This window comes from Giraffa tippelskirchi, chromosome 12 (assembly GCF_054371585.1).
Source record: "Giraffa tippelskirchi isolate mGirTip1 chromosome 12, T2T-mGirTip1v1.2.pri, whole genome shotgun sequence".
NCBI classification, from domain to species: Eukaryota; Metazoa; Chordata; class Mammalia; order Artiodactyla; family Giraffidae; genus Giraffa; species Giraffa tippelskirchi.
In genome coordinates this window covers 20,447,463-20,469,155 of record NC_137286.1, presented here as the reverse complement: position 1 = coordinate 20,469,155, position 21,693 = coordinate 20,447,463, and the positions used below count along the sequence as shown (strand labels likewise).

General features: G+C 39.4%; 1 long non-coding RNA gene across 1 annotated transcript in view; it reads left to right on the top strand.

Moving 5' to 3' along the window:
• The window catches only part of LOC145528813 (uncharacterized), a 319,839-nt gene that overhangs the window by 107,275 nt on the left and 190,871 nt on the right, over nucleotides 1-21,693 (top strand). The gene's annotated exons all lie outside the window — the stretch shown is intronic.

Sequence of the window (21,693 nt, the reverse complement as noted above, 5' to 3'; positions counted from 1 at the left end):
GCCTGGAGGATAAAGATGTCTTTCCAGGCAGAAGAGATTAACTTTTGTAAGGTCAAGAAGGTATAAGAGTTCATGGCAAATTCATTGAGGTGCAAGAAGTTGATAATGCCCATATAGATAATACGAACAAAAATTGAGTGAGGTGGACCTGAACATAAGTGAGATAAGGTGGGAAGTTATACAAAGTCATGATTGTCATTTTAAAGAACTTGAATTTTTTCTTCAAAGAGCCAACAAAGGAGTTTTAACAAGATGAGATGTAATTAGATATGTGTTGATTTACCCTCCTTGCTTCCTTTCAGATTTCCTTCTACACCCAGAGTAAGCATCAGCCACAAGAGGGGACCAGTACAGGTGTAGAAAAAAAATTGTATATTTACATTAAATATGACCAGTGTCAGTGAGAGATTAAAAAAGTCGATAGTACTCAGGTGGTTCTCTGGTTGGCATAGCTCTTTATAAAACTTTTTTAAATGCAAAACTTCAAACACAGGCAAAATAAGCACGTGGTATAATTAACCTCCATGAACTCACTACCCAGCTTCAAAATTTGTCAATATTCTGTCATTCTTGTTTCATCTGTACCTCTATCTACTTTTGATCCTAGCCATTAAAAAATAGGTTTATAAGGTTCAATCAGATGGAGTCATAGACAAGGGAATGAGGGAAGAATGTAAATTCAGAGTTCTGGATGAAGGATTGGTCTCAGGAAAGCTCAGAATGGAGGAAAAAGGAAGGAAAGGAATGGATGTGAATAAATGTCTAGGTGGAAGAAATGATGCTGGTGGGAAAGCAAGCTTCTCAAATGCAGGCTCTATGTCCTATCTGTCTTTGAATTGCTTGCAGTTAGCACAGTACTGCATGTGATAAGCATGCAATAAGCATTTGTTCAGTTGAATTGAGCTCATGCCCAGGGGCTCCTGTCTTCTTCATGAAGTCTAGGCCTGGTCATTGATGGGAATGAGACAGACACAGAGAAAAGAACACAGGGTCATAAAGCTATAAACTAGCTTCAGTGGTATGTGGAGTACATGCCACTGGTCCACACATGAAGATGCTTCTTCTAATGTGCTCTGCAAAGTATGTGCAATATCAAGAAGGGTAGTTTTCTTCTTCAGTGTTTAAAAGAAAAGGGTAGCAAGTGATTTAAGAGCAAGCATTTTCAGTCTTTGCATTTCCTTTTATAGCTACCTGCGTAGAGGACTCTTGGGGTTCAAAAGATTGCAGAAAAGATTTTGAACTTCAATTTTCCTCTCTGGTTTCCCTTTCTTTTCCTTTATTTCTTAATTATCATTGTATAACATGAATGCAGCCTGTTCTTCTCTAATCTAACAAAAGTATCTTTACTTGGTTTTCTAAAGTGCCAAGACTGAAACTCAATGAGTCAGAGATCTTCCTCCATGTGGCACCTTGTTCCAGAGAAGACAAAACAGGATAAACTAAGATAAAACAACAGATTTAACTTGGAATTTATAAAATGGGATTATGTGGAGCAAATTAACATAGTCAGTGCTAAAGTTGCAAACAAGTTGTAATGATCTGTTAGATAATGCTGCAAACTGGGTGAAATGCATGTTTCATGTTATATATTTATAAATATTCATCTAAAATGTATTTTGAAAAGCAATAGGCATTCAGATGTATTAATCATAATATCAAAGATGGTGAATAGTTGTTCCAGTTACTGGGCATTACCATTTGATATAAAAGAAATGAGGAGAAGAAGATTATTAGAATTCTTAAAGCTATTTTACAAATGTTTCTATCTCCATCATTCTGCCAAAGTTTAAGATCTTTAGGATTCAAATTTTCATTACGCAAAAGTTCATACCCTTCACATGCTGGTAAATTTTATGGTCATGAAGTATCCTATCCTTCCTTCCTATTTTCTGCAAATGTTATTCAATTCTAGAAACTTATTAAACAGCAATCATGATGACTGCCCCACGCAATGAACTCACAGTCTGGTTGATAGCACCCGACTAAAAAAATCACCTAGTATATGAAGGCTTTCCCGGAATTAACCAGTTGCTGAGGTCTTCTCTTCCAAGTTCCTGTCACTTCCTACTCTTATCCCTATTATAGCAATTCTCACAGTATTATGTAATAATATTTTGGTTTTGTTTCTAGATGGATGGAGGGCCAGGGTCATGCCACTTTCCTCTATCTTTGGGGAGACAGCTTTCCATGGCATTTCTCTGTGTCTCATGTCAACTTTTGCCAGGAACTGTCTTTTCAAGGATGTTTGTATAGCAAACGGCCTGGGAACATGCTGTGTCTCACATGCCCTGAGGGGCAGAGGGAGGCTGTTTTTCTGAGCAGGATAATAAAAATATCTCCCATGGGGCAAAGGCTGAGTAGATTTCTAGCAACCCCCTTTCAAAGATGGGATTGCCGAAACTCCAGGTTCCTCAGCTGTGACCCAAACCCACTGAGTGCACAGCATCCACCAGGGAATCCTTCCACATCGGCTGCCATCAGCTTGGGCTGAGGACGGAAGGAAGATGGGTGTGAATGTGAAGCTCATCCTGCCTGCCATGCTGTGAATAATCAGGCCTTTTCCTTCGAGTCCGGGGTCTTGTATCTTCTGCCAACATCCATGAAATGGGGCAGGCTAACTTGTTAGCTTGAAAGTAGGGCAAAATTGCAGACCTTTTACCGTTCTTGAGTTTCTTCACTGTCTAGGGCTTTGCCTGGTGCAGTGTAGACAAGTAAGCTAGCTGTTCAGTGTGAGTGCACATAGTTATCATTTTAGCTGTAGAGGGAGTGCTGTCATCAATATTTTTCAGTTACCAGCGGCATTATCCTGGTAAATTGCTTAACCTGCCTCACTTCCGTGTCCTTATGTGTAAAATGGAAAGAATGAAAGTATAGGTTTGTGGCGGATATGGAGATGTGCTGTCCAGACCTTCTGGGAGGCACTGCAGGGACTGCCTTTAGGTTCTGCCTCAGCTGCAGAAATGACAACCCACTCCAGTATTCTTGCCTGGAGAATCCCATGGATGGAGGAGCCTGGCGGGCTACCATCCACAGGGTCACAAAGAGTCAGACATGACTTAGCTAGAGTCCCCTCACCTGAGGCCCCACCCTTTCCCAGTGGTCTGCCTCCAGTGACTGAGCAGTGTGTGTGCAGGTTGTACAAAGGACAGCCATTTGGCCCCATTAGAGATAACTTTCATTGCTTCATTGAATTTTATGGTTTCATTAAGTCATTGCTTCAGAACCCCTGCCGGATTGGCTGAGGTTTTGCCAGACCTGTGTAGCAATTCAATGTTTCTCTCTGTGCAGTTGTGCTTCCTTTTACAGATTTTCCTTCCTTTTATGGCTTTTGATCCCTAATAAACACCTTACTCCCCAGCTGCCTCCTTTTCTCAAACTCTTTCCCAGCATCTGCTTCTGGAGAACTCCAACTGCATTAGGATTACTGAGGCGGTAAGGGTGTGTAAATCACTCAGAGCAGTCCTTGTGTGTAGTTGTTACATATTATTGTTGTTGTTCTCATGAACATTATTATTATGATCAACATATGGAATACCCTAGAAGAATGGTTTTTGCCACTAAGGCTCTAATGGCATGGTGACCTATGCAAGCAAATCACACTTTCAGCCTATAAATGTCTCCAAGTTACAAAAATCAAAACACTGAAGACAACCAACCACAAATAGCCAACTAGGCTTTAAGCTACAGCCAATCAGGTAATTTATTTTCTTGGTTTCTGCAGTTTCTCTGTGTAAGTCCTTTTCCCTGGCTCCTGTGCTTCTAATCACTTGCAGTTTGGTGCTGCTTTATTTGAATTAATCTTTGCTTAAATATGCTCTTAAAAATTTTAATATACCTCAGTTTATTTAACACTGGTAGAGAGCAAGAAATGGTGGTGGAGTCACTCAAAACTGTATGATATGATGATTTGTTGAAACGGTCAAGAGATCTTCAACCTGGAGGAATAAAGTTTATGAAGAACCTAGGAGATGCCTGTTGTTGTTGTTTAGTTGCTCGGTCACATCCGACTCTTTTCTGACCCCAGGGACTGTAGCCCGCCAGGTTCCTCTGTCCATGGGCTTCTCCAGGTAAGAAGAATGGAGTGTGTTGCCATTTCCTTCTCCAGGGGATCTTCGTGACCCAGGCATTGAACCAGTGTCTCTTGCATCTCCTGCTTGGCAGGCGTATTCTTTACCACTGAGCCACCAGGGAAGCTGCCCAGCCAACACTCAAAATGGCTGTGGTCTGAGGGTGAGATTATACTTTGGGTGAACCCCAAAGTGAAAACAAAGACAAATGTAGATACCAATAAGGGGTACTGGGGCTCAAGGTAAGAGAAGCTTTTGAACATGACTGCTTTCAATGACTCAGGCTCTCACTGGAGGGACCCTTGGCAGAGATGCTACCCAGACGCAAGGTCTTGATGAGGATGAGCAGGAAGGGAATATACCTGATGACTGCTGAGATTACTGGTCAGAAGAAAATTGAGAAATATATTATTTAAACTTCCATATAAAGCAGAAATCATATATTTATGCTCTCAGTAGTTCCAAAACAAATATCATGGAATTGTTAGCTGTGTACTGTTGACTCAATATGGATGATGAACCAACTCAGTGGTAGAAATTTTAGTTTCTTCTCTGCTAGCTTAATTCATTTATTATAGAATCATGTGCTCAAATAAATAACTAAATATCTTTACTACTTCACTGTGTAATGGAATGCCTGGAGATGTGGAACTTTAAAAATATGTATGTATTTAGTAAGAGTTGACTGAGCGACTTCACTTTCACTTTCCACTTTCATGCATTGGAGAAGGAAATGGCAACCCACTCCAGTGTTCTTGCCTGGAGAATCCCAGGGATGGCGGAGCCTGGTGGGCTGCCATCTATGGGGTTGCGCAGAGTCGGACACGACTGACGCAAATTAGCAGCAGCAGCAGCAGCAGTTGTCATAAAAGTTCCTAGAGAGCAGGATATTCAGGACACTCTGGAGAAGAATGTTTTTTGGGGAAGACCACTTGAGTGGCTCCTTTTGCTAATGCAGGTGTAAGGTCAGGATTCTTCCTCTGACTGTTCTGGATTCTGTTTCCTATCTCCATTTCAAAAGTTTCTGGGGAAGAGATGGGTAGCTTTGTCAAGGGATTAAAGAGCCTTCCAAGGACATGGTGCCCTAGGTTTTGATAGGTTTCCTGTGAGTTAGAAAGTTGTTAAGCTCTGTCTGATGCACTGGGGTGGCCCTGCCTACACTAGTCCTGAGATGAAGCCAACTGGAAGGAAAGCCATGTTCTGAATTCTGAACTGGTATTTCAGGCCTTAAAGAAGTTCTAGAGAGCCAGCCCAAATCACAGCATTTCTGACATCATAAAGAGGTCTGATGTGTGTGTGTGTGTGTGTGTGTGTGTGTGTGTGTGTGTGCACACACATGTCACAGACTGAGGCAAAAGTATTATTTTTACCCTAGGTTACCTTAGTCACATATTTTCATCCTTCCTGAAGCCCTGGCAATGTCTGTGTCCCTCAGCATCCTTAAGGGTGATACCCTGTTGATTATGGGCTTCTGCCCTATGCAGTGGGCAGGCTGGGTGGACATCTGCCTGCAATGCAGGAGACCCCAGTTCAATTCCTGGGTTGGGAAGATCCCCTGGAGGAGGGCCTGGCAACCCACTCCAGTATGCTTGCCTGGAGAATCCCCAGGGACAGAGGAGCCTGGCAGGCTACAGTCCATGGGGTTGCAAAGAGTCCGACACGACTGAGTGACTAAGCACAGCACACAGCGCAGGCAGGGTGGACAGTAGCTGGAAAGAGTGGTTTCATCACCTGCAGCCTGCTCCAGCCGACAGTAGGGGCAACTGCTTTGTGACAGTCTGTGTGGAGCAGTTATATATAATAAAAGTGATTTCTCTCCACATCCAAAACTGATTACTTGGGTCAACCTAGGAACCTATCCAAAAATCCCTCCTGGGGTTTTCTGAAGGAGCTAATATGTGTTTTCAGCAACAGGGACTGCTAGCAATATCTGACTACAGGCTCGTCGGGGTGTCTATCCAGGTGATGCAGACTGGCTCACCCTCTTTTTTTTGGTTATGTTAACCTAACAGATACATTTCACTCTCCCCCTCCCCATATCTGCTTGATTTCCTTTGGGGATAATTGCACAATTTTAGCATAAAGAGCCCATCCCCTAGGGAGATGGTCTCCAGTTTTCCATAAGGCTTTGTGTGGAGAGACCAGAGGTAGTTGTAATATTGGGAAGAGAATTTTTGCCTTTTTCTGCTCTCTCCTGAGAAACTGCCTTCAGAAAACCTAGTTTCTGTGTAGCTGATGCCTGGATCACTAAAGTATGACTGGGCTCTGACTTTTAGTAGCAACAGTAACAAATACAATTAAGGAGACTAGTGAGACTTTCTGATGCCTTTTCTTTGATTAGTAACTAGGACTGACCTTCTTTATTTGCATAAAACCCCTGGGCTTCATAGACTTAAGAGAAGGGAGTGAGACACTAGTGAGAAAATACAGATATTCTCCAGATAGGGGGAGGGGCTCAGAGTGGATGAACTAAAAGGAGTTTTAACCTTCTTCATAGGTGGGATGCACCAGATCAGCTCAGCTCAGTTGTGTCTGACTATTTGTGACCCCATGGACTGCAGCATGCCAGGCTTCCCTGTCCTTTACCTACTCCCCGGAGCTTGCTCAAACTCATGTCCATTGAGTTGGTGATGCCATCCAACCATATCATCCTCTGTCTTCCCCTTCTCCCCCTGCCTTCAATCTTTCCCAGCATCAGGGTCTTTTCCAATGAGTCAGTTTCTTCTCATCAGGTGGCCAAAGTATTAGAGTTTCAGCTGCAGCATCAGTCCTTCCAATGAATATTCAGGACTGATTTCCTTTAGGATGGACTGGTTGGATCTCCTTGCAGTCCAAGGGACTCTCAAGAGTCTCCTGCAGCAACACAATTCAAAAGCATCAATTCTTCAGTGTTCAGCTTTCTTTATAGTCCTTCTCTCACATCCATACATAACTATTGGAAAAACCATAGCTTTGACTAGACAGACATTTGTTGCCAAAGTAATGTCTCTGCTTTTTAATACGCTGTCCAGGTTGGTCATAGCTTTCTGTCAAGGAGCAAGTGTCTTTTAATTTCATGGCTGCAGTCACCATCTGCGGTGATTTTGGAGCCCCCAAAGATAAAGTCTGTCTGTCACTGTTTCCATTGTTTCCCTATCTATTTGCCGTAAAGTGATGGGACCAGATGCCATGATCTTAGTTTTCTGAATGTTGAGTTTTAAGCCAACATTTTCACTCTCCTCTTTCACTTTCATCAAGAGGCTCTTTAGTTCTTCTTCACTTTCTGCCCCAAGGGTGGTGTCATCTACATATCTGAGGTTATTGATATTTCTCCCAGCAATCTTGATTCCAGCTTGTGTTTCATCCAGCCCAGTGTTTCTCATGATGTGTACTCTACATATTAGTTAAATAAGCAGGGTGACAATATACAGCCTTGACGTACTCCTTTTCCTATTTGGAACAAGTCTGTTGTTCCATGTCCAGTTCTAACTGTTGCTTCTTAACCTGCATACAGATTTCTCAAGAGGCAGGTCAGATAGTCTGATATTCCCATCTCTTTCAGAATTTTCCACAGTTTATTGTGATCCACACAGTCAAAGGCTTTGGCTTAGTCAATAAAGCAGAAGTAGATGTTTTTCTGGAACTGTCTTGCTTTTTTGATGATCAATGGATGTTGACAATTTGATCTCTGGTTCCTCTGCCTTTTCTAAATCCAGCTTGAACAACTGGAAGTTCACGATTCACATACTGTTGAAGCCTGGCTTGGAGAATTTTGAGCATTACTTTACTAGCGTGTGAGATGAGTGCAATTGTGCGGTAGTTTGAGCATTCTTTGGCATTGCCTTTCTTTGGGATTGGAATGAAAACTGACCTTTTCCAGTCCTGTGGCCACTGCTGAGTTTTCCAAATTTGCTGTCATATGGGGTGCAGCACTTTCATAGCATCATCTTTCAGGATTTGAAATAGCTCAACTGGAATTCCATCCCCTCCTCTAGCTTTGTTCGTAGTAATGCTTCCTAAGCCCCACTTGACTTTGCATTCCAGGTTGTCTGGTTCTACGTGAGTGATCACACCATCATGGTTATCTGGGTCATGAAGATCTTTTTTGTATAGTTTTTCTGTGTATTGTTGCCACCCCTTCTTAATATCTTCTGCTTCTGTTAGGTCCCTACCGTTTCTGTCCTTTATTGAGCCCATCTTTGCATGAAATATTTCCTTGGTATCTCTGATGTTCTTGAAGAGATCTCTAGTCTTTCCCATTCTATTGTTTTCCTCCATAAAGGCATTGATCACTGAGCAAGGCTTTCTTATCTCTCCTTGCTATTCTTTGGAACTCTGTATTCAGATGTTTATATCTTTCCTTTTCTCCTTTGCCTTTAGCTTCTCTTCTGTTCTCAGCTATTTGTAAGGCCTCCTCAGACAACCATTTTGCCTTTCTTTTTCTTGGGGATGGTCTTAATCACTGTCTTCTCTACAGTGTCATGAACCTCCATCCAGATAACACTGGTTTAAGATAAACTAGTTCATTACAAAAGGCACAACCATGTATATCATGACATTGCCTGCATCAAATGAACCAGACTGGATTTCAGTCAAGCTAAATTTCAGACCCAGATTAATATTAACTGCTATCTCAGTACTGAATCTTCATGGTGCTTACATCCTCTTCAGCCATTTGGGACCTTCTTCAGATGGTGAGTGTTCCCCTTTATAGGTGAGACCTTTAGTCATGAACTCAATAAATTCTAAACACAAAGATATTTGTTTGAAAACCTCAGCCTGAAAATCTGATGGAATGATGATGAATCAAGGACTCAGGGATTTAATTTTTTCAAGCAGTGGTAAATAGGGGAAATAGAAGTGCTCTAGTTAGTAATGACATCCCCAATGAGCACTTCAGGGATAAAGGGAGCAAAAATGGGTTAAAATTCATATGTCTGCTAGGGCTGATCATGAGACCATTTGTAGAGGAGCAGTAACAGAAGTTCCTAACTCTAGTCTTGCCAGACATCATATAAACTTTTTTTCCTCCATATAAACGTTTAAGTCATGGAAGCAGAAGCAGTTGTGCCCACTGTCCACTGATAACATGTGAGCTGATGTTTTCCCAAATACCCTTTAGTTGAGAGTATTAACTTATTCATCCTTTGAAGCCACTTATAGAAATGTCTTTGAGGTCTTTAAATGTTAAAAGCTGATTCCAGAAACTTCCTATTGTATGGAACTATCCTGGTTAAAGCTCACCTAGTCACAAAGAGTCTCAAAATAAAAAAAAAAAAAAAAGGAAAAAGTAGTAAAAGAAGCAGAAAGAAAAAAGAAAAGAGAAAGACAGGCATTGCATTTAGTCTCCACTCAACTCTGCTCCAGGTATTTCCCTTTATGTGTTACCTTTAAGTTAGACAATTCTCTCCCAAAGGAATAACACTCTGTCACTAACCTCTAGAAAACACAAATCAGGGCAAAGAGGAAATAGTTACAATAACAGATATGAGTCTCTGTATTTTCACTTAGCCATCGTTAGGGAAGGAAAGAGACCAGATTGACAAAGAAAGGACCCAGACAGAAAAATATCCTTTTGTCCATAGAGAAACCATACGGACTTGATGGAAAGAAGCCCGGAATATACAAGATTGTCTTCTCACTTTTAAAGCAATATTTTAAATGTTCTGTAGTAGATTCATTCTACCTTGATCAAGCAAGCATGTTTGCATTATGGAGTTTCATATCAGCAGTGTTCTTAATAACAGCAAATAGGAAATAACCATTTCTACCAGTTCATGGCTGATTGTAAAAATCAGGGGTCAGCAAACCTTGATCTATGGGCCAAATCCAGCTTGCATATAAAGTGTTTCTGGAGTACAGCCACACCCATCAATTAGGTATTGCTTGTGGCAGAACTGAGTGGCTGTGAAAGATGTATAGCTCACAAGGCCTGAAGTATTTATGATATGACCCTTTGCAGAAAAAATTTGCCAACCACTGATTAAATGGTTGCATAGGGCGCTCTGCTACAATTAAAAGAACACTGAAGATTTGTATAGATGATATGAAAAGATATGTGATTTTCAAGAAAAAGTGAATCAGTATAGTGTGAATAAAAATATTTTCAGATTTTATCTGCCTAAAAACATTGTAGGTTGATTCTTTACCCACTGAGCCACCTGGGAAACCCCAAAGAATATAAATATACCTCAAATTTTCCTGGAAAGTCTAAAAGAAATTTAACAGTGATTATCTCTGTGATGCAGAAGTAGAAAGTGAAACCGGGCAGAGGGAGGTGGGAAGGAGAAATGACATTTATATTTATAAAAATTAGATTTATAGAAGTCGTGGGCATTTGTTAAGAACATATTTATTTGTATTTATTTATTTGTATAATGAATTAATGTACCGTTCAATGGCATGATAATAATGACAAGTCTTTTTCTTATGGAAATTTTTGTTTGAGCATCTATGTAATGTCTTCTGTTTCATTTGACTAGTAAGTAGGGTAGCTGGTGTCTCATATTTTTAAAATATCTATCTGAAATTTTAGGTTCACTACTTGCTTTATATGATTACAATTTACCTCTTCATTAATTTAATGAAGAAATCATTAAGGAATTTTATACCAGTTAAATAGTTTATATTTTTTAGTATGAGGAGTTTCACACAGTGGTCCTGTTTTCTAATGTAATTTAAAAAGAACAATCTTAAGTTCCATTTTAACTGTTTTTGTTCCTAATTTGAGAAAAAATATTTGATTTGGAGCAAATTATTTAAATGCTTCTTGATTTTTTTTTTTAACCCACAAAATGAAAAGAAAAATGCCATCTGTCTCACCAAATACAATTTTGGTGTTATGAAGAATTTTTCAGTGTTCAATTATCAGTTGTTTCAACTGTATCATTTTGGCACGGCTTTGGTACATTCAAAATGTGGACAGCAACAAGAAGGATTTTTTATGGTACACATGGAACCAATTCATACAGACATAAAAAAAAAAAATCTAAAGCCTGGACTTTTAGGCTCAGATCACAAATGATCCCAGGAGTCACACGTCAACTGCGAGAAATCAGAAAAGTTGGGCTTCAGATGAAAACAATAGCAAGGTCTCTTTCAGCGTGAGAACTCTATTTTTTGAAGCCAATACCAATTTCTCGTCTTCAAAATGAGAATGGTTGTACCTACTTAGCTAATTTCATAAGATTTTTGTGAACATTAGATAAAACAATATATACTAGAGAAATCTGTAAATTGTAAGCCTCCTCAAATCTGTCTGAGAAGTTTTTAGAACCAGTTAGTTCGCAAGATGATTTTCAGGGAAATGAAAAAATTTGAATTCTAGTGATTACATATTTATTTCATATTTCCTTTTTATTTATGGTGAATGATTGTTACATTTATGGCAACTTCCTTTGAAGTTAATTTTCAGAATTAGAAATGTGAGTCAGTTTAGTGAAAATTCTCAAATAACTCACAGTACAGGTGGAAGATATGACAAAAAGCAGGATGCTGCTATGTAAAAGTCCAAAGTTTAGGAAAAATGGCATTATAGAGCTATAAATTTGATTTGAATTTTCCTATTTTGCCATATGGATCTCAATTGGCATTGTTTAATCTGTTGTGGCTGCAAATGTACTGTGATAAACCAAGACATATGGAGCCCTTTTGCAGTAAAGAAAGAAAGAAAAGAAGCAGATGCCTGAAGCGTTTAGGAAGGGAATGTCACTGTAGCTGAAATACTGGCCAACAGGGGGTTCCGTATCCCAAGTTACTGTGGGGCGGGCTGACTCCACTGAAAGAAGAGAAACAACCACCACCAAAGAACTGGAAAGTGTATCTCCAGGAAAGACTTGCAGCAGTTCTGAGAAATTAATTTTAGGTACATTATGGTAAAGAATATTCTGGAGAAGTGTGACTCTCGTGATGACATACTCTAACTGGATGTCTGATCTGACTCTCACGGAACTGTTAGCCCAGTGAGTCCCATCATAAAGGCTGCTAGAGTTTGGAAAGGGCAACAAAGGTGAGAGGAGTGGTGTTTGAAGACCCACCTCTGTGTTCAAACCTAGTGCTTCTGGACTCTGCCTGGATATGGCTTTCCAAACTCAAGTTGACAGAGACAAGCCAAGCTCAGGCTGGGAGGAAGTAAGAGTTGGGTCAGGGTGCCCATCTGCCTCTGTGACCTAGGCAGCAAAAATGTCTGATCATGACACAGCCACAAGCTCTCTCAGGCCTTTCCTCCCAAGCCCCTCCTATTCTGTCCAGCAGACAGCTCCAAGGGCAGAGGGTCCTTCTCCCAGGTACCTATATATTCCTACCTCGCTGCTTCTCAAAACTGTTTGAGAAGAGTACATTTGGTTCCCTCATCCAATTTCATGGTCTTAATATAGGAGCAGAGAAGCAAGCTATGACACTGAAAGTGGAGGACTCCTATGTAAAAAGCAGAAATGTCTTGATCTCTAGTACCTGCCTTCATGACTACTAATTTTTTTTTTTGTCCCTGCAAATTCAAATGAGTGAGGAAATGCCTATGCAGCAGTTCAGAGGCAAGATGGGAGTTTCTAGCTTGATTATTTATTCAAAAAATTCTTTGAAGCCTACCGTTTATCCTCAGCAGGGATTTTTCAGCCACACATAGTGATTTTGTTCCTCTGGAGCCTTCTATGAATTATTAAGCTTTTCAGAAGAGAGAGCAAATAAGAGTTCTGCAAGGTAATCAAAAGAAAATACGCTAATTTGGGCCTATAGGACAGTGTATTTTTTTTTTTTTTATCAGAAAGGACATTAAGCTTAGATCAGTTATCCATCTAAATGATGGAAATTGAAAAAGAGAACAAGACTAGCAAATTACCTTTGCTGATGGTCAAAATCAGCCCTATCTTGGACTGTTTCTTAATCATCTTTCTCACTGTAAAACCTAGTTACTAGGATACGGCCATGTGGCAGCATCTTTATTAGAAGTAGTGTGGGAGAAAAAAAGGTCAGAAGCTCATTTCCAATAACGGTTTGACAAGTAACACGGAGAAAAGGGCAGAAGGAATTGAGGTTAGTGGGGTTTTCCCCTATATGAAGATTTTGAGATAATAGCAATTATATGAATGGGAAGTTTCCAGGAATAAATTTTATTAATCTCAGGGCTGAAAGAAAAAAAGACATGATATCATATTATCATCAATTAAAACCAGTAAGCCTAAAAAGAAATGTATATATCCTTTCTAAAGGATCAAGTAAATATCAAAATATCAAGTAAAGAAGAAAAATCCTACCATCTGTAACTGATGAAAATTTTCTTACCTTATATCTGGCTAAATCCAGACCTCTATAATGATATAGACAGAAGTCACAGATCTAATTATCACAATTGAAAATATGTAGTCAGTAGCTGATGGAGAAGGCAATGGCAACCCACTCCAGTCCTCTTGCCTGGAAAATCCCATGGATGGAGGAGCCTGGTAGGCTGCAGTCCATGGGGTCGCTAGGAGTCGGACACGACTGAGCGATTTCACTTTCACTTTTCACTTTCATGCATTGGAGAAGGAAATGGCAACCCACTCCTGTACTCTTGCCTGGAGAATCCCAGGGATGGGGGAGCCTGGTGGGCGGCCGTCTCTGGGGTCGCACAGGGTCGGACACGACTGAAGCGACTTAGCAGCAGCAGCAGCAGCAGCAGTCAGTAGCTGAAGGGCTTAAGCACTGTAGGAAACTTTACAAGATCCAGGTGGCTCTCCTTGAATGAAAGTCTACAAAAGGCCATTGTTTCTCTGTGTAATGGTATTGTATATTCTTATACGAGAATAGGTATATATTCGTAAAATTAAACTAAATGAAAATTTCTTTAAATTAAACCAGGTGGCGCTAGTGGTAAAGAACCTGCCTGCCAATGCAGGAGACATAAGAGATGCAGGTTTTATCCCTGGCTCAGGAAGGTCCCTTGGAGGAGGGCACGGCAGCCCACTCCAATATTTTGCCTGGAGAATCCCATGGACAGAGGAGCCTGGCAGGCTACAGCCCATAGGGTTGCAAAGAGTTGGACACTACTGAAGTGACTTAGCACACACGCAAACCCTAACTTATCACTGTCTTCTAACAAAATTGGAGCTATACCTACAAGTTACCAAAACTCACGTTAAGATGAAAAAGCGCTAGAGTAAAACATGTCTAAATTATTAACAATATAATTAGCAAAGAGATAAGAAAACCAAAAAAATAAAAAACACCTAACACCTCAGACACTTTGCCATATCGTGCCTTCCCTGCTCTCCTCCACCACCCTCAGAGGCACTCAGGGCTAGGACAAAGCTTTTAAGTTGTGGCTTCCAATAAACCTGGCATGAAAACTCAAGTGTATCAATTTATTGGCTGTGTAACTTTGAGAGGATCACATGGCTCTTCTGAGGCTTCGTTTGTTCAACTCTAAAATGGACTTAAAATTTTTCAGGCTTATTTTGATAATTAAATGAGATCATATATTTAAGCTGTAGGTATTTAGCAAATATTGTCTACTATTATTTTTATTACTAGAGTTTTGAGGCAAAGTCAATAAAAGAACACTATTCTTCCCTGCATAAGAGAGGAACCTGTGAGAAATGGACATAGAAGTCTGAAAGGTGGACCTCAAATTACTCATCACAGCTGGACTGAAGTCATGACTAGATGAAGGGCTATAGTGGACTTGCTACTAATTCCCTTCTAAGTAAAATCTACCCATCCAGTCACTGGCACAGCTGGCCAGGGACAGGCATCTTGCACCATGGAAGAGAATAGACCGGATACTCTCCTGCTAGGAGGGCTGCTCCAAAGGAGCCCAAGTACTTAAGTGTAATTCCCAGATACTTCTTTTTTTTTTTTTTTAAGGATCCATATGTTTTAGCTTGTTTGTTTGTTTGATGTGGACCATTTTTAAAAGTCTTTATTGAATTTGTTACAATATTCCCTCTGTTTTATGTTTTGCCTTTTGGCTATGAGGCATATGGAATCTTAGCTCCCTGACCAGGATGGAACCCACAGCCCCTGCATTGGAAGGCAAAGTCTTAACCACTAGACCACCAGAAAGTCCCCCACAGACACTTCTAAATGCATCTATCATTCCCTTTCCTGGGAGAAGTGAATGATGGAGTTGAAAGAGGCTGGAAGTCCTTCCATGAGATTTCTCCTCCAAGTATTATTATACTTTTGATGGCTTTAATTTTAGAAAATTGACTTTTTTACTAGCTGAAAAGTTGACTACTATAATACTTATAAATTTATATGTGAATGTTGTTGCTGTTTAGTCGCTAAGTCGTGTCCGACCCTTTTGCGATCTCCATGGATTGTAGCCCGCCAGGCTCCTCTGTCCATGGGATTTCTCAGGGAAGTATACTCGAGTGGATTTTCTTCTCCAAGGGATCTTTCCAACCCAGGAATCAAAACTGCATCTCCTGCGTTGGCAGGCGGATTCTTTACCACTGAGCCACCTGGGAAGCCCATTTATGTGTGAATATATGTGTGTATATACATATTTTTTTTCTGCTCCTTCTTCTTTGATATGTTCTCCTACTGAAGCTTGTTGAACTATTGTTCCTAATTACTATCTTCCTCCTATTAGGAGGGATTTTACATGCTTATCCTTTGCCACAGTTTTCTCAGTATCTTCCCTATAGGAGGAGCGTGCGCCCCTGTTCCACTAACTTTGGCCATGGTCATGTGACACGCTTTGGTCACTGGAATATGTCTGGATAGGGGGCAAACCATGTCAGAGCAGAAGTTTTAAATGAGCTTGTATGATTTCTCTGTCTACCCTTAACCACCTGCTCACCATCACAAGGATACCAGGCCCTAGGCAGTGGCTACTCCTTTAGACTAGATCCCAAGATGAGGAGACATACAAAGCTGGCCCAGCGAACCCATTTTAGACTAGGTAGGCCCATACCTGGTTACTTATATAATCAATACACCTGCAGCTGACCTGAACCCCTGAGGAATAAATATTTTTACAAGCCACAAAGATTTTAGGGTTGTTAGTACCACAAACTGTTGATTAAATAGTACACCATTTATTCTTAGTAGATGCTTGACCAGACAGCTTGCAGGGTCATATCTCAGGTAAGAGGCAAGGACAGCAGTCACATCTTGGGATTAGCTTGTCTGAAACCTGTGGAATTGTGCTGAGTCAGCCCAACACCCATTCACCTGTTGCTAACACAATATTGACAGTCAGGCTTCTCACTGACACCGTTTATATGCGCTTTTTGAGCCTGGCAAGGAACAGGACACAGTCAGACACTGGCCAGGTGCTGTGAATGCCAGAAGCGGCATCACCCTTACTGGAGGAATCCCAGGCCTCACAATCTGTATACTCAGAGAGAGAATTTTCTTAAAATGAGCCTCTTTTAAATTCATGGCAAGCAGGAATATACTGTTATCTTAACCCTCCTGCAGAGTATAATTTAACTTGTGAACTTTACAAGTATGCAGTGGGTTCTGTGAAAGTGAATGATGGCAAATATTTAAATCTTATTGCAATGAATCATGATAATGGAGCTGATGACTGAGAAGATTTCTAAAATCTAGTAATGGCCATTTTTTTTGTGTGTGAAAAATGTCAAAACAAAATTTTATATTTCCTCGCTTTGTATGATAGAATATGACTTAAAAACGTTTTTCTTTGGGGAGGCATTGTGACTAAATGATTAAGGGTAAAGATGCAGAATGAACAAACGGGACTCATTTCAAATGCAGCCACCACAGGTCTTAAGTTTATATTCTTGGGCAAGTCACACTGAGCTGTTTCTGGGCAGGGATGCTAATATGTCTATATAACAAGGTTGAGTTAAGGATTATATGAGATTATATATTTAAGGCACTTGGCATACTGCTAGTTAACTGTAAACAGTTGATATTTGTTGGACTTATTTTTGCTTCTTTGTCATAAATAATGAGTTACAAAGCATAAACACTCAATATTTTAAAAGTTGCAGTTGTTGATACTTTCAAATGTTTAAAATATGCATGAAATTTTATAAAAAAAACTGAAATTATAACATAATAAAGATGATAAAAGGAGAAAAAGGAATTTGTTTTGGTTTGACAAAAGATAAGGCAGTCATTTTCATAAATATTCAATAACTAACACCAAATGTTTGAACATTTAAATATGTCATTGTCTTTCAGTAATAGTTACATTAGTTTACATTGTGGAGCACTTTTTTCAAGATACTTTGCTAGCTATTTCTTAATCTTCCCAGCTATTTTACTATAAAAACTATTTACATATTTCATATCCATACTGTTCTTCTCTACCAAAGTCAATGATATTTCTGAAAACACAGAATATTGAAAACTTCTACAGCAAGCACTCTCAAAGCTTTATTTTATTTTTTTGCACAAGTAATTCATTCCCTTCTAAAGGTTGGCTCTTTTGACAAGACCAACTCATGTTTATAGGTTAACTCAATTCTTTAAAGCTTTTTTTTAAATGAAATCTCAAACACACAAAAAAATATAGAAATATTAGCATGAATACACATGTGACCACACCTGTATTTTTCATATGTAACGTTACCATGTTTTTTTTTTTTTCTTATTTTCAAACGAGAGTACAGGTAAAGCTGTGGTCCTCTGGGTAACTTTACTTCTTTTCCTCACCCTGTTCTCCAAATGCATCGGCTATTTGTGAATTTGCTACAGTTATGCATTCTTTTAAGCTTCATAAAAATGTTGCCTATTATAATTACTATGATAGAAATTCCATTTTTCCTCAGTGTCATGTGTTGAAATGTATCCATTCTTGACTAATACAGATCTACACCATTCATTTGATATGTAATATTCCTTTGTGTGAGCAAATGGCAATTTATTCATTTTCAGGTTCATTTATAAATTTTGCTTTTTAGTGTATGCTTAGTTTTTGCCCTTGGCATTTACTTCTTTAGGCTGAAGCCTGCTTCCAGTGGCACCCCGCTGGAGGATTTTTGTTCTGATACACTAAGCACACGCAGCCTGCTCTCAGCGTAAGTTGAAATGCCAGAGAGCCTGCAGCAGTCTTCATTCAACGATAGCAGGAATTTAGTGGATAAATGCCCCAGCTCTTTTCATACCTCTATGAAGAACTCTGAGGGGGTGTTTCCCACCAGTATTTGCCTCAGTTGGCCGTGGTGGCAGTTTGTTGATCATGCACCCTTCGTTTTTCTGCCTTGTTTTTCCTGGGATCACCTCCCAGATAAACTATGTGAATGTTAATCCTTTTTTTGGGATCTATTCTTGGGAACCTAAACTAAGGCTGCTATTCAAAGCATGCCTGTAAAAGACACACTGTAGTTAGTTGTACATTTCTCTTATCCGCATACAAGTGAATTACTCTAGGGCAGAGTCAGCAGAACACAGTCCAGGCTTCTAAATCCAGCTGGTCACTTGTTTTGTAAAGTTGGTGAACTAGGAAGGGATTTTACAGTTTTAAAAAGGTTGAGAAAAACCAAAAGAGTAGTGTTTCATGACATGTAATTGTATGAAATTCAAATTTTAGTGTCCATAAGTAAGGTTTTGTTGGAGCTTAATCAGGATCATTTGTTTACTTATTCTCTGTGACTATTTTCACACTACTACAGCAGAGATGTATGGCTTGCACTGTATGTCCTGCAAAGATTAAAATATTTATTATCTGGCTCTTTATAGAAAAAAGTTCACTAATCCCTGCTCTAGGGTATACATCTAGAGGTAGAATTTCTGTGTTCAAAATAATGCATCTATGTGTATATATATATTAATATATACACATAATACATGTATTTATATATGTATATATAAATATATATATATTTATATACGTTATATATGTGTGTGCATGTATCATGTGTATACACACGCATTCCGTAAATATTGCCAGGTTTCTCTCCATAGTGGTTATTCCCATTAATACTCCCACCTGCCGGGGCATTTAAATATTTCTTTTTCTCCAGATCCTCATCCAGCATGTTTTTTTTTTTTTTAACACCTTTATAATATTTGCTAATTTCTCTTTTAACAGGGAGAATGTTCATATTTCATGCTCTTTTAAAGACAATAATATCTAAAGAATTATTTTCTTTTAAAAGTTTTTATGTTTATGGTTTCCTTTGATTTGTGACAAATGATACTGGTTTTTCATTTAAGGGAATGATATAAAATTTCCTTCCAAAAATTTTTTTAAGGAAAAAGAATAAGTTAATTAAAGGAGAAACAGTTAAGTGTGTAACAGTAAAGTGATGGGCAGATGGGTCAAAATTATAAAGACAGATTCTGAATGAATGAAATTTGTGAATCAGTGAAGGAGATTTGTGACCTATATTTTAAACCTGGGTTAATCATAGCTGATTGTATGTTCTTGGACAAATGATTTATCCTCTCTTAGATTTCAGTAAAATGGAAACTGTTGCTAAAGCTTAGTATTCTCTCATAGCATTATTTTGAAGATCCATTGAGATTTAAGTTCAAGAGTTTAATAAAGGTATTGCAACATCTCCAAGCATAACCTGTAACACAACTTACCTGGAGTTTCTACCATTTTTTCTAAAGATGAAGAACATGGTCTACTTTTAGTGTTGGATTTTTTTGCTCACATTGATACCTTTATCAATAGTACCAACCCCAGGCACTCTGTTTCTTCTGGTAGAAATTTGGTTGACTGTTCATTGAGCTTTTTCTATGAAGTTTTCCCCAGATTCCATTTTCTCTTGTCATCTTGTATGATCTCTTCCTCTAGTAAATCTTTATATTATTTAAAGATGTTCTCTCACAACAAGGGTCACAATCCACCATCTGTTAGTTGCTTGTGTGTTATGGACACAGATAGTTGTGTTCCTTTGGCATCGTTTTCAGAGCCTAGTGTTGTTCCTTTCTTCGTAAAGCTAGCAAATCAATATATGTTGACTGTAATCTTTTATACATACCTGTAGCCTCTTTTTAAAGTAAGGTTACGCCAGTTTTGTCTGCATGACTGAAAATATGAACACTTGGTAGAGTTTAGAAGCCTTACGGTGAGCCACTTCCTACCTCTTTGGGCTTGTCTCGAAACAGCCCATCCTCACTCTCTGTGTCAGCTACACTGATCTGCCAGTCCCCCAAATGTGTGTGCTCCTTCTGCCTCAGGGCCTTTGCACATATTATTCCAAGTGTATGAATGATCTCCCTCTCCATTCACTTAATGTTGCTCATTTTGCAGACTTGAAAATTGCCTCCCCTCTAGGGATATCCTGTCTTATCTCCTTGGTTATACAAAATTCCCCTTGTCTGCCCTGATAGTATCATAGACTTTTCATTGGCAGCATTTATCATGTGGAAATTCTATATTTACATGATTACTGGATTAATGTTAATGCTACCCATTGAGCCTTATGCTTCATGAAGACATGGTAACATGTGTTTTCTCTCACCATTGTATAGCATCAAATACAATGCTGGGTACATAGTAAATACTCAATGAACATTTGTTGGATAACCTACTGAATGAATCAAGTATTGTTCTGTTCCCTGCAAAAGCAGATCCAAGGTACTGTCTTCCCTTGTTTCCGTCCTCCACCATCAATAAGGAAATACATGTGAGCAAGGGAACTTTATCTGCTTTAGCCAAGTCGTCTGGGAAAACTTCCAGGGTGTCAAGACACCAGTCACAGCTTCCAAGAATCAGTGACTTCCTGCAGCAGTTCTTAGTGACCTGCTGCTGCTGACCCCTGCCTTTTGAAAATGATATTTTCCTCAAGCAAATGCCAGAATGCTGCCTGTGATAGTTGGATTCCAGCTGCAGGCCACTCTCAATATACCCAGGTGTCATTTTACCTTAAATTCCTATCTAAAAATAATCAGATTGTTGAACCACGGATGAATAATGCACAATTTAAATTCAGGTGCCAGATGCCACGTTGATGTTTAAAAGAACAGGTAATCTCACGTTTGGTTTCTGACATAAAAAGACCTGTCTTGCTGTGAGGCATGAATTACAGACAACCCTGCCACCTCACACCTCGAACCTGACACTGAGGGCAGCCTTCATATAGATATAAACAAATGTGTGTAATTATTATTCAAACTCTGTGTTTTAAAACTTACTTTTATGGTCATCCACACTGGGCTCTATCACCATTTATTAGTCTTAATACTGTGGCAGTTGATTATGGCATAGAGGAGTTTTAAAACTATTTATCTGTTTCCCATTTCACTAAAGCAGATTCTTCTAACCCCATCCTCATCTCTCTCTCTCTCTTTTTTTTTTTACATTTCCAAAATGATCTATGAGGTTGTGTTTCAGTGGAGATAAAAATTTTGGCTTCAGGGCGCCATGTTTACATATCCTTATTGTAAATGCCCTCATACTGGAGCTCTGGCAAGGATATGGCCAATGAACAGATGTCAGCAGTTAACAGGACATATACAAGGCACCACATCTATGAAACTGGACCAAGGCCTCCTTCAGCAGCATTGCCTGTTCTCTTTCCAGCATTTATGTGCTGCTCAGGGCCACACAGTTGGACCATAAGGAACTGTATTTTCCTCCATCTCAGTGTGAATTGAGCATTATTCATCTGAATCTAAACTTACTTCTTTACCTTTCCGACCCTGAGCGTGAAAGCACAAATGCTTGCTTTCAACCAGAGGAAGTGATCCAAGCAAATGGTCTGGATAATATGGCTGTGAGCACTGCTTTAGTCATTGA